The sequence below is a fragment of the Elephantulus edwardii genome, unplaced genomic scaffold (genome assembly GCF_000299155.1).
Source record: "Elephantulus edwardii isolate Elephantulus edwardi_28Jun2011 unplaced genomic scaffold, EleEdw1.0 scaffold00054, whole genome shotgun sequence".
NCBI lineage: Eukaryota > Metazoa > Chordata > Mammalia > Macroscelidea > Macroscelididae > Elephantulus > Elephantulus edwardii.
This window is the reverse complement of record NW_006399804.1, coordinates 15,749,086-15,762,362: the sequence shown is the minus strand read 5'-3', so window position 1 is coordinate 15,762,362 and position 13,277 is coordinate 15,749,086.

Sequence of the window (13,277 nt, the reverse complement as noted above, 5' to 3'; positions counted from 1 at the left end):
CTTGTTTAGGGTCTGCCCTTTCTCTGACCCTCCACCTTTTCCAGCCTGGCATCTTTTTCCAAAGACTGACCCCTGCTGTCAATATGCCTAAAGTATATGAGACTGAAGCTCACCATCCTTGCTTCTAAGGAGTATCCTGGTCGCACCTCTTCCAAGACAGACTTGTTTATTCTTTTGGAAGTCCATGGAATATTCAGAACTCTTCTCCAACACCAGAATTCCAAGGTGTTGGTTCTTCTTCTGTCATCCTAGTTCAACATTCAGATACATAGAAAGTAATAAAAAAAAATACCATGGCTTGGATTAGAACACCTTAATCTTTAAAGTGACATCTTTCCTTGTTCGCATTTTGGAGAGGTCCTGAGCAGCAGATTTCTCCAATGCGGCATGCCTTTTGATTTCTTTACTGCTATTACCACAGGTGGTGATTGTAGATTCAAGTAAAACGAAATCATTGACAGCGTCATCTGTCATGGTGTTGCCTGTTGGTCCACTGGTGCGGATTTTTGGTTTTGAGGCTAAAATGTAATTCATAGGGAAGGCTGTAGTCTTTGATCTTCCCAGTAAGTGTTTCAAGTCTTCTTCACTTTTTGAAAGCAAAACTGTGTCTTCTGTATAAGATTGTCAATGAGTCTTTTTTTTTTTTTTTTTAGTATTTACGAAGGAAAACTTTATTTCCCCTAACAAGGTCACTTTAAAGATATAGGGGCTAAAAGTCCACAAGATTTTGTCACAATAAAAACAATAAAATGGTATACACATAGTTGAATGGATGATGAGTCTTTTTTTCAATCCCACTCTGCATTCTCTTTCATGTAGTTCACTTCTCAAATTATTTGCTCAGCATACAGATTTAACGCAGGTACGAATGACTACAAATCTCAGAAGCCTATGGGTCAAGGCCACCTTCAAATTTTGGGGCCCTCAGGCCAGGAAGATAACAGTATATACCAAATCCATAGGATTTATCAACCTCCCCTTGAAAACTCATGTAGCATAAATTGAGGAGAAGATGCCCTTAAGCACAAGAAGTCAATCCTGGAGCAGAAGTTCAAAACTCCTGAAGTCAAGAGACACTGCCCACCAAGGAAGACACTGCCAGCATCTTGAGTTGTTAGGAATCCCAGAAATATTGATATATAGGCTATCACTTCAAGGGCTGGATAGGGGAGATTGTTGTTGAATGGAGTAGGTGGGACTAGATGCAAATGCTGGTGGAGCAGGGAAAAGCGTGGCTCAAAACCCACCTGGCAAGGGTGGGGACAACACAGAATCTATTGGGGTTTTTTCTGCTACTGGGGAATATCTTTAATCTGCTCTTTTCTGTAAATAAAAAAGAAATACTTTTCTGTCAGATAGTGTTCTAAATCTGAGCAATCAAATTAAGACAGACAGACTAGGAAGAAGGATTGGCTATCCACTTCCAAAATAGTAGGCCTTTGAAAACACTATGTACAACAGAGCACACTTAGACTAGCAGATATGGCAACTGAGGCTGAGCCCTCAATTATGGAAACAAATGGAAGGAAGAACAGCTGTAAGCAGACACTAGTCATTGGAACATGGAATGTTAAGAACAAGGAATTTGGAACATGGAATGTTAAGAACAAGGAATGTAGGAAAATTAGATATTGTTAAGAGGAAAATGGAATACAATACTGACATACTCTGTATTGGTGAAATGAGATAGACTGGCATGGAACATTTTGAGTCAGAGGATCATATGATCTACCATGTTGGAGACAAAAAAGTGAGGAAAAATTGGATTATTTTCATAGTCAAAAAAGTAATTTCTAGATCTGTCTTGAAATACAATGTTGTGTATGACAGGCTAATATCCATACACATACATGGAAGTCCAGTGAATACCACCATCATTCAAATATATTCACCAAGAACCAGAGTAAAAAAGGCAGAATTAGAAGATTTCTACCAACTTTTACAGTCCAAGATTAATTGAACATGCAATCAAAATGCATTAATAATAATGGGTGACTGGAATGTAAAAGTTGGGAATAGAGAAGAAGGATCAGCAGTTGGAAAATATGAACTTGGTGACAGAAACGAAGCAGGAGATAAAATGATAGAATTTTGCACAATCAACGACTTAATGCAAATACATTTTATAAGAAACACAAATGCAGGCTATACATATGGATTTCACCTGATGGTATGTCTAGGAATCAGATTGATTACATCTGTGGAAAGAATCGCTGGAGAAGCTCAATATCAGCTATGAAAACTAGGCCAAGTGCTGACTGTGGAACAGACCACCAACTATTCATAGGCAAGTTCAAGCTGAAGCTGAGGAAAATTAAATCAAGTCCTCAGGAACCAAAATATGACCTTGAGTCTATCCCACCTGAATTTCAAAACCATCTCAGGAACAGGTTTGGGGTCTTGAACATTAATGAGTGAAGATCAGATGAGCTGTGGGAAGATATCAAGACTTGGGGGAAGGGATTGCATAACATTGAAAGAGTTTTTATTTTACTTTTCAAGGAGAAGAATGAATTAGGGGGAAGAGGGTAGACAGGGAGAAAAGAGCAACAATGAATGAATGGAAACCCTAAGTCTCTGTAAGCTTTCATTAAAATTAATAAAAAAAGGAATATCATACAGAAGAATGCAATAGGTCATTACAAAGACAGAAGAGGAAGAAAAGACCAAGATGGATGTCAGAAGAAACTTTAAATATTGCACTGGAGTGCCAAGAAGCCAAAGTAAAGGGAAGAAATCAAGATATTAAGGAGCTGAACAGAAATTTCTAGAGGGCAGTACAGGAAGAAAAAGTAATACAATGAAATGCGCAAGTAGCTGGAGTCAGAAAATCAAAAGGGCTGAACTCACTCAGCATTTCTTAAGCTCAAGGAACTGAAGAACAAATTAAAATATTGTGTCACAAAACTTAAGGACACTTTAGGCAGAATATTAAATGATCCAGGAAGCATTAAAATAAGATGGAAAGAGTATACAGAGTCATTGTACCAAAAGGAATTGGTGGACACAGAAGAATTTCATGAAACAACATATGAGCAAGAACCTGTGGTAATCATGGAAGAAGTTCAAGCTACTCTGAAAGAATTGGCAAAAAACAAGGTCCCAGGAATTGATGGCATACCAATTGACCTATTTCAATAAACATATGCTGCCCTGCCTGTGCTCACCAAGTTGTGCCAAGAAATTTGGAGGATAACAACCTGGCCTACTGACTGGAAGAGATCTATATTTGTTCTTATCCCAAAGAAAGGTGATCCAACAGAGTGTGGAAATCATCCAACAGTATAATTGATATCATATGCAAGCAAGATTCTGTTGAAGATTATCCAAAAATGACTGGAACAGCAGCATATCAACAGAAATTGCCTGAAGTACACAGGCTGGATTTAGAAGAGGCTGTGGCACTAGAGATATTGTAGCTAATGTTAGAAGGATCTTGGCTGAAAGCAGGGAGTACCAGAGGAAGATCTGTCTGTGTTTCATTGATTATGCAAAGGCATTTGACTGTGGATCACAACAAACTGTGGCTGACTCTGAAAAGAATGGGAATCCCAGGACACTTGATTGTGCTTATGCGAAACTTATATTTCGAATAAGTGGCAGTGATCAGAACAGAGCAAGGAAACACTGCATGGTTCAAAATTGGAAAGTGTGTGCTTCAGGGCTGTGTCCTGTCTCCATATCTTTTAAATCTATATGCAGAACAGATTATCTGGGAGTCTGGGCTCTAGGAAGAGAAGTATGACATCAAGATTGGAGGTAGACTCATCAACAATCTGCATGATGCAGATGACACAACCCTGCTTGCAAAAACTGAGGAGGACCTGAAGTGCTTGCTGCAGAAGGTCAAGGAATCCAGCCTTCAATATGGATTGAAGTGCAATATGAAGAAAACAAAGATTCTCACCACTGGGCCCATTGGCAGCATCATGATGGATGATGAAGAGATGGAGATTGTTGACAGTTTCAGTTTGCTTGGCTCTATAGTCAACACTTTTGGTGCCAGCAGTCAAGAAATTAAAAGATGAATTGCATTGGGAAATCTGCTGTCAGAGACCTCTCCAAAGTACTGAAGAGCAACAATGTCAGTCTGGAGACTAAGGTGCATCTGATACAGGCCATGGTCTTTGCAATTACTTGCTATGCTTCAGAGAGCTGGTGCTGGAGAAGAGTATTGAATATACTATGGACTGCTAGGAGAACAAACAAGTTCTTCCTGGAGAGGGTGAAACCAGGCTGTTTCTTAGAGGCAAGGATTCTGAAGCTTCATCTGACATACTTTGTACATGTTGCAAGGCGGGATCAGTCCTTGGAGAAGGACATCATGCTTGGGAGGGTGGAGGTACAGGGCAGGAGAGAAAGACCCTGAATGAGACAGATTGATTCATTCACTGGGGTAATGGGGATAGGTGTGTCAGAAACAATAAGATCAGCAAGGGATAAAGCAGGGTTTAGGGCTGTTGTACATAGGTTCACTATGAGTCACAGTCAATTTAATGGCACATAACAGCAGGCTAAGCACACCCATGTGCTTGCCAAGATGGTCTACACATGTGGCCCATCAGCACCAATGAATACACTCAGCACTCTGTGTTAGCTCCTAATTGGTTTCTTCAATACAGGACCCAAGCCAAGGTTTCTTAGAAAAAAGATTTTATTTTAGCAGTGTGAAGGGGAAAATATTACATGAGCTCAGGGTACTGTGTTGGTAAAAAAACCATAAGGATTTTTTTTAATTTCTTAACCTCTAAAAATTTAATAGTTATGAAGAAGAGAAGAAGGAAGAAGTAGCAAACAAAAAAGGATGGAGTATGTCTAAGGAGCCAAACACAAGAGCTCCCAACAGCCAAATTTGGAAAGATTTGAGCAACCAAATAAATAATTATGGATTATAATCTAAAGACTAAAATAAATATCTATGTGTACATACTAACGTAAATAAGCGATTGAATAAATAAATATATGTGGAGAAGGGATAAACTTAGTTATAGAAGACTTCTAAACAACTATGAAAGATTCTTGCTCTTAGTGGAAGTGAATTTTAGTCCTTTTACCTTTGGAGCCCATCTGGCCTAGTGATAAGAAACTGTGTTACAATCCCTAAGGCATGTGGTTCAAACCCACCAGCTGCTCCATGGATAAGCCTCTGAACAGTTGCCTCTGAAAATCTGCTACAGGGTCAGCTATGAGTCATTTCTGACTCGACAGCACACAACAACCGTAACAACCTTGACAACAAATATCAGTCTTGACTATGGCTGAATTTACTGACTTGCTTAAAAAAAAAAAGGATTGTGGAATGTTGAAAATGGTAACTTTATGGGGGAGAAATCTTGTAGATACCATGCTAGCCAAAGGATCAAAGTCAACCTCATCAGTGTAGCCATGTCAGAGAAAGAGAGGATGGTCCTCAATGAGATGGAGTGGCACAGTGTCTGCAAGCATAGGCTCGCACAGGGTGGATCTTGAGGATGGTGCCGCGTTGGCCAGGGTTCAGATCTATTGCTCATAGGGTCACTATGAGTCATAGCTGACTTGAGGGTACCTAACAATAACAAATAAATATTCTTGAGGAGAATGGGAATCCCAGAACACTTGATTGTGCTCACATGAAACTGATACTCAGACTAGGAAGCAGTCTTCAGAACTGAGGAAGAAAATACTACATGGCTCAAAATCCAGAAACCAGTGCATTGTGGAGGCATCCTGTCTCTGTGCCCTTTAATCTATATGCAGAACAGATCATTCGGGAGGCTGTGCTTTATGAGGAAGAGTATGGCATCGAGCTTGGTGGAAGACTCATCAACAACCTACATTATGCAGATGACACAGCCTTGCTTGCTGAAATTGAGGAGAACCTGAAGTGCTTGCTACAGAAAGTCAAGAACTGTAGTCTTCAATATGGATTGATGCTCAACATCAAGAGGACAAAGATTCTTACCACTGGGATAATTGGCAGCACCATGGTAGATAGAGAAGAGGTTGAGGTTGTTAATAATTACAGCTTACTTGGCTCCACAATCAACACTCTTGACACCAGTAGTCAATAAATCAAAAGATGAATTGCACTGTGAAAATCTGTTGTCAAGAATATCTCAAAAGTACTGAGAAGCAATGTCAATCTAGAGACTAATGCAGGCCTGAGCCAGGCCATGGTCTTTGCAATTACTTGCTATGCATCAGAGAGCTGGACAGTGACTAAGGATGGCAGAAGAAGAATTGATACCTTCAACTTGTGGTGCTGAAGAAGAGTTTTGAACATATCATGGACTACCAAGAAAACAAATATGTCTGGTCTGTCTTAGAGAGGGCAAAACCAAGTTTCTCTTTGGAGGCTAAGATTTTGAAGCTCTGGCCCACATACTTTGGGTGTGTGACCAGCAGAGACCGATTCTTGGAGAAGGACATCATGCTCAGCAGGGTGGAGGGACAGCGCAAAAAAGGAAGACCCCGGATGAGATAGATTGATAGAGAAAGTGGGGCAATGGGCGTAGGTTTGTTGGAGTCAATGAAACTGTCTCAGGACAGGGAGGGGTTTAGAGTTGTTGTACATTGGGTTGCTATGAGTCACAGGCAACTTGACGACACATAAAAACAACATGTACATACCAATGTAAAGAAATGATTGAATAAATAAATACATGGGGAGAGGGAATAAACAACAACAATGCCCCTCTGATGTGATATGATGCTTCTCTGATATTCTATAAAAAAATTGTCCAAGAGAAAATATTAGACAAACACAAAATGAGGGATATCCTACAGAATAGATGGGTAGTATTCCTCCAAAGTGTCAAAGATAAGACTGTGAGAGTGGTTACAGAATAGAAGAATTATAAGGAGTTGTGCTGCCAACCCAAAAGCAAGCAGTTCAAATCCACCAACTGCTTGCTCCTCAGAAGAAAGATGAGCAGTCTCTTCCTGTGAGATTTATAGCCTCTGAAAACCTGGTGGAGGGTCAGCTGTGAGTTGTGTCCAGCTCGATGGCCCACAACAACAACAGCAAGTAGATACAATGGTAAAATACACTGAGTTATTCTGGAGATCCTGGAATTGGAAAAGGACAAAATCAGACCGAATGTATTATGAAATTGCCAGTAAGTTAACATACTGTTCCACTATATTGAGTTCATTGCTATTAAGTCGGAACTGACTCAGAGCTAATTCTCCCCACTGGACTTCCAAAACTGTAAATCTCACAGGGTGAGATTATCCATCTTTTCCCAGTGGAACCATTGGTACATTCAGACCACCTGAGAGATGTGGACTTCGAATTCACAACTCCATATGGAGAAGGCCACCAGGGTTCCCTAATTTAGCAATTATTTAACTTATTGTACCAAACTCCTCTTTGTGAAGCGAGGATTATCTATGCAGGCTATCCAGAAGTCTTCTGTAAGTATGCTAATGTCCTCAGAGCTCCAGGTGACCTAGTGGTTAAGGAATTTTGCTTCCAGGTAGCAATTTAAAGGCACCAGCTGCTCCATAAGAGAAAGATGGGCCAATCTCCTTCTGTGTGTTTAAAGCCTCTCTGAAAACCCACTAGGGAGTCAGTTATGAGTTGGTTACAATCTCATGGCAATAGGATATATGGAGACTCACTGTACCATCTACATGAGTTTTTTGTAAATCAAAATTATTCTAGTATTGAAAAATCAAACTGCTAAAATCCCTTATTCAGTTACCTGTGTAGAAGAGTCAGCTGTAAAACTAAGAACAACGCAGAAGCATTAAGCAAATTGAGCACAGACGTGGCTGTCTTCTGTGATAACAAAAAGACCGCAAACCCACAAAACCTCTAACTCAACCTCTATTGCCGTCAAGTCAGAACTGACTCATAGCTGACCCTCCAGCAGGTTTTTGGGAGGCTGTAAATCACATGGAAGAAAATGTCCAACTTTCTCCTGGGATGCTGCTTGTGGGTTTGAAATGGACCATCTTTGGGTTAACAGAGCAACCCCTGATGGATTGCGCGTCCAGAGCTCCTTAATGATGGCAGCAGTGACCCTAAACGGACACACTGATTTCACTACTAGTTTCCTAACTGTGTTCATCACCTGGAAAGCCACCCAAAGAGTATGCTAAATGAATTTTTCTGAACCCCGTTTTAAGTCTGATGACTCGTAATTGAGGTTGTGGGGGGCTAGCCACCAGCTGCTCCGAGAGAGAAAGATAAGCAGTCTTTTGTAAAGATTTACAACCTTAGAAAGCCAGTGGAGGGCTGCCAGGAGGTGGAATGTGCTCCATGCCAATTGGGTTTTGTTTTTGGAATGTTGGCCGACTGTCTCTCCCCATCCCACACCTGGACAAGTGCCCACCCATTGGCAGACCTCTTTTCTTTACTACCACCTTTGCAAACTATCTCTGCTTTTATAAGCCCATGTCAGCATGTCATGTTATAGCCATAGCCATCTTTTTTTTTTCCTCTTAAGGTCCAAGATAAATGCAGAAAGAACTTGCACTGTGGCTGAACTCTCCTTAACTTGTTGAGAGGAAAATGTCTGTGTGGCATGACTTTTTCCATCCTTTAATCCAACTGTGCTCTCCCAGCATACGGAAAATCAGAACTCTAGCAGGCTTGCAACCATTTGCTTCTGTCAACGGCAACCTGGCAGTCCTAGGAAGCCAGATAACAGCATGAGGCATCACCAAACCACCTCTAACCCCAAGTGTGTCCCCCCAAAGGAGAGGCCCCACCTCCAAAAGAACCCTGATGATGTTGCTCCTATTCCGTGGGAAAGAGGTCTTGAAGGAATAATTGTAAGGTTCTTGATCCCCTGACTGTCCTTTGTTTATTGTATCTGAGGTTTGGAGTAATTTGTTAGGATGTGTTTAAAATTCCAGCTAACGTTTATCTCCATGCTGGGTGCTGGCAGACTCTGACGGTGAGAACGGGATTGTCTGGTGACCTTTCAACATGTCATTTAGATTAAAAAAAATCACAACGATGAGTCTGGATTCCAGAAGTTTATAAATTATAGGCAAAATATTTAGTAAAAAATAATAAAACCAAACAAATTTAAAAAACCTCACATACTACAACAAACTTGAGGAAACCACACAAATATTGTAGTACAGTACCTTCTCTTAATGAGTAGAAAGTTGGGGCTCAAAGTGGAATCTCCTTGCATTTAATGTGCAGTGGAAAGGCAGCTGAGATATTTGTTGAGTAAAATACAATTAAGAAGCTTGCTGCTAAGAAAGACAAAAAAAGGGATGGTTTTAATTCCTGGCATCTAGTGAAAGCTTAATATTGAGTGGTTAAGCAAAATTAATAAAACGTATCTGTGAAACTATTGTTAAAGAAGTCATGGCCTTTTAAATTGCCTCATACAGATATGAAAGCTGGACAATGAAAAGAAAACGGAAAGAAGAACCAATTCATGTGAATTGTGATGCTGGGGAACAATATTGGCTAAACCATGGAGAGCCAAGAGAACAAACAAATTCATCTGAGAAGAACTGAAATCCGAGTGTTCCTTAGAAGTGAGGCTGGCAGGACTTTGGCTCCCTCACTTTGGAAACATCATCAAGAGAGACCAATAATTGCTCGAAAAAAGACACCATGGTTGGTCACACAGAGGTTCCTGAAAGTGAGGAAGAATTCAATGAGATTTACCCATCAAGTATAGCGGTAATAGTAGACAGTGTGGAATGAGCAACTTTCCGTTGTGTGGTACATACTTAGTCACTTTGAGTTAGAACACCTAACACAACAAACAACTCAACTCATTGCCATCAGGTTAGAAGCAGTTTATAGCTGGCCCTCCAACAGTTTTTCAGAGGCACAGTAGGAGGCCGTCCAGCTTTCTATCTCAGAACTGCTGGTGGATTTGAACCACAAGCAACAGTCCCAGTCAACAGCTTTCCTTTTTACACTCTTGTTTTTGCAATGGCTAGTCTTGATTAAGGATATTCTGTCTCCCTTTAAAGTTATCATTTCTTTTATAATCTCTGTGAGAAAAAGTTTCTTGTTGTTTTGGTCAGAATCTCAGGCTCCTCCCAAACCCCTGAGGGTTCTTCCACATTGAGAGTGCAGCAGGCGATGATGCCCCATCTATCGGACTTGACATCCTAAGGCACACCACCAAGCCACATCCTTACTTTGTAACTACAGTCCTTATGGGCATGGCATGGAATTTACACTCAACTTTATGCATCTCAATGGCTTTTTGGCAATTTGTACCACTACTTCCCAGTAAAGATTGTGCCTCTGATAAAGTTGCATGAGAAAGACTGAGGATTCGAAATTGTCTGGAAATTCTCCTTGCGAGCCCAGATGTGGTAACACCATTTGATATTAACTCCACCAAATATTCCATTAATGTTAGAACTCAGGGTGCCTCTGGGGAATTCTCTTTCTAATTTCATTTGAGGACTTAAGGAAACTCTTGCTCCTTTCTATCCTCCCCCTTTTTACTGGTAACTCAGTTTGCAGAGGATTAAAAAACCCTTGTGAATGCTTTCTATATAATTTGTGCATTTCTCTGCTCATTTTTATCTCCACTAAGCAGTGGAGAAAGATAGGCAAAAGAGAAACAAGGATTTTCCTCCTTTTCTTGTCTTTTTTTTTTTTTTAAATATTTTTTAAAAGGCAGCTCTTGAAAAATTTCAAGGGGGAAGATGTTCAAATGATTGCCAGAAATAAAGTTTGGGAATTCTGTGGATTTTAAACTGGTTATGCTTTTCCTGTGCCCTACGTCAAAGGATAATCAGAATTAATTTGGTTTTCTGTGTCAAAAGACTAGCCACCAGCTTTGGGACTACAATGAACTCTTTTAGGAGCTTAATTGAAGATACTTAGCCAAAGAGGGAGGGAATCTGATCTTTTATGTTTTAAAGACACTTTTCTTTGCAACTAATTACACATGATAGATGAAAATGTACTTTTAAGTATTAAAAAAAGCCTATCTTGATTTCTTCTCTTAAAACTTTGACATTTCCATTAAAAAATAGTTTTTACTTTTGGTGAATTTGGATGAGTCAGAATTGGCTTCCTCCCTTGGTTTAATAAGAAATAATACCTATATGGTTCCTGAGTAGGGATGTCAGTTTTAAGGCTAAGGTGTGCCTGACCCACTTCATGGTATTTTCAGTTGCTTTGCATGCAAGTAAACATTGGACAATGGGTAAAGAAGAAAGGATGCCTTTGAATTGTGATGATGATGATGATGAAGAGTATTGATCATACCAAGGACTGCTAAAAGAATAAACTTGGAGGAAGTGCAAACAGGATGCTCCTTAGAGACAAGTATGATGAAATTCCGTATCACATACTGTGGCATGTTATTAGAAGTGTTCAGTCCTTAGGGGGAAAAATCATTCTAGAAAAGTTGTTAAGTGCTGTTGAGTTGAGTAGGACTCATAGTTACCCTATGAACAAAAGCCCCAAACCCTGTTCTATAACTATCATTGTTTAGCTATGTTCATAGAATCTCCAGAGACATGTGGTTTAGAAAGTGGATACCACTCCTGCTTCCAAACTGGAATCAATCTGGGAGCTTCAGCAAACACTGCCCATGATGGGTAGACTTTACAGTATTGTACACATCTATGTCAGAGTTGTTCAGCATCATATCAACTACGAGTAGAAGGTGAAATAAAAAGAGAAAGACCCTCAACAAGATGAAATGATACAACAATGGGTGTGGACAAGGTGGGTATGGTGAGGATGGTGCAGGGCAAGGCTTAGATCTGTTGTTCTAGGGTTTCTACAAGTTGTAGTCAACTAGATGGCATCTAACAGCAGGTGGTTCCTGGTGTGGGGAGTAGTTGGTGATCATCTGCGAAAGGATGGGGGTTCAAATTCACACAGAAGAAAGGTGATTTTGCTTTCAGAAAGATTTCAACCAATAAAGAGTTCCACTTGATGAAATAAAGGGGAAAGCTTCACAGTAGAGATTCTTGGGACAAAGATATTAAGCCTGGATCTGTAGGGCAGGTGAGCGTAGAGAGAGGAAGGGAAAGAGGAGGAAGCTAAGATTGAGGAGAGATCACAGCCAAGAAATGCCTGTTGAACAGAGTGTGACTTTGTGACACAGGTGTTGTCATGAGTCAGAAATGATAGGATGGCAGCAGGTTTAAATTTGGTCCTGGGGGTCAGGCACACACATGTTCAATATGGAACAAAGGCATACTTGAAAGTGGAAAACTGTGCAGTATTTGGAAAGCCCAAACCTTTTTAAAATGTAAGAATGTTTTGAAATGCTGACTTTACTTGGCTTTGAAAATCCAGGGACTAAATTTGTATTTCAGCATCACCTCTTCCACCTTCTGCAGCCCTGAGTCCTGGAGAGGAACCAGGGAGCTCATGTGAATCCACTAGAGAGCTAGGCTGGCACCAGCCTCGGTTTCCATAACCTCAGGCAAGGTGAAGAAGAGCACGGAGCCTCAGAATCTGTCACAGACTGTGAAATGGAAAAATCTAATACTGGCTTCACCCTTGCCCCTGAGGAAAATATGTGCCGAGTTGAGAGAATCATTGCCCCAAGGGAGTATTCCTTGCCTTGGAGATGAAGTCCAAGTGGTGGCATTATTTTCCAGTGTCTGAAATAACTTCACAAAGCCTTAGGCAAAGAAGAGTATCTGAGTCTAGATCTTTGGTTCAGTCTTTGCATGTATCATAGCTTTGCAATATGGGACTTTTGTACATTGTGATATATGTTTTTCTTTTTTACTTTTATGTATAAAGATATCCTGATGGCATAGTGGGCAAGTCTTTGGCTGTATACCAAAAGGTGAGCTGTTGAAAATCATCAATCACTTCATTGGAGAAAGATAAAGTAGTCTGGTTTTTGTTTTTGGTTGTTGTTTTTTTTAAACAAACATTATTAGTCCTGAAGACCCTATGGGAAGTTCTACGCTGGTATGAGTGAGCATAGACTCAACGATAGCTGGTAATGGTCCAGTAGCTATGTTCAAGGAGCCAAAATATTATAAAATATACTCAGATACTTTTGTATTTTGTTGTTGTTACTATGTTTTACTTCAAATACTGTTGGTGGTAGTGTTGCATGGAGTCAACAATGACTTGTGACAATGCTGTAAGTACCATAATGATGTCTTGTCCTCCTTTGCTCCATCTTCACCATCTCCAACATGCTTGGACTCATTGTTGCAGTCACTGTGCCCATCCATCTTTTTTGTTTGTTTGTTTTGTTTTGTGCCCATCCATCTTATTGAGGATCTTCCTCTCTTTCTCTGACTCCACTTTTCCCAGTATGATGTCTTTTCCCAAGGACTCGCTGCTCCTGACGACATACACAAAGTGTGGGAGG